We start from the raw sequence: 1,194 nt of genomic DNA, 5'->3' as shown, positions 1-1,194 counted from the left end.
AGAGAGAGAGAGAGAGAGAGAGAGAGAGAGAGAGACAGAGAGAGGTAACCTCTCATGGGAGAATTCATAGCAGCATCACTTATGCTGCTATAGTCAAGAGTTAGCAGAGGACTCGAGTGTTTGAAAATCAGTGAGGCACACACCAATTGGATTGTACTGAAAGGTGAATTAGGGTCAATAATGTAAGAGAAAATCTTTTATAGGACACTGTTGCTTCAATAATCTGCATTATATACCAAATCCTATTGCAACAAAAGATGACTGGATGTGCGTAATATAGTTTTTTCCAATGTAATGCTTTTTTTCAGGATTCTTGAATCAATATAAAGTTCAAAGGAACAACGTTTATTTTAAATATAAGTTTATAAGTAATATAAGCCTTCACCCAAAAAATGAAAACTTGCTGAAAATTTGTTTCTTCATTAGCACAGATTTGGAGAAATTTAGCATTACGTCACTTGCTCAGCAATGGATCCTCTGCAGTGAATGGGTGCCGTCAGAATGAGAGGACAAACAGCTGATAAAAACGTCACTGTAATCCACATTACTCCATTCCATCAATTAACATCTTGTAAAGTGAAAGCAGGGCTCTACAGTGTGCGACTATGAAAAAAATATTAAGGAGCACCAGTGCGACTGACGCGATCAGCATATTTGTGTTTACGCTCAGGGGAGCGTCAAAGGTTTCTACTTGTAACGTGTTTTTGCGGCGTTGAGTAGTGCATCACAGACTCTATTTCGTCAACGAAAATAGTTTCAAACAAAGTCACAGCTAAGCCGATGTGCATCTCCATTCAAGCACAGTGTTGTTTCATTTATGAATGAACGTGCGTTTTAAACAAATCTAGTGAGTTAATGATTCAGTGATAAAATCAGTGGCATGCTGCCACCTACTGCCAGTTTTAGTTTCATTTTTAAAGTATCATTTCGCAGTTATTTAAATCATTTAATGTTATTATATTCAAAATTTGATATTTAAAACAATCTCAACATGAATTTAATTGCACTCATGCCACCTCTGAGCCTTATTAAATGTCTGAAAATACACCTACAAGCCACTTTTGTGTTCTTCTGTGCCACCTCTGTAGTAAAAAAAATTTATACAGATTTCATTTTATTGGTAACTTATTCTACATGTTCTTATTCTATTGTTTTAATTAGAAATTTAAAAAAGCTTATTTATATATATATATA

This window comes from Sinocyclocheilus grahami, unplaced genomic scaffold, assembly GCF_001515645.1.
Source record: "Sinocyclocheilus grahami isolate Dianchi unplaced genomic scaffold, SAMN03320097.WGS_v1.1 scaffold3906.1, whole genome shotgun sequence".
NCBI classification, from domain to species: domain Eukaryota; kingdom Metazoa; phylum Chordata; class Actinopteri; order Cypriniformes; family Cyprinidae; genus Sinocyclocheilus; species Sinocyclocheilus grahami.
Note: the sequence above shows the minus strand (reverse complement) of the source record.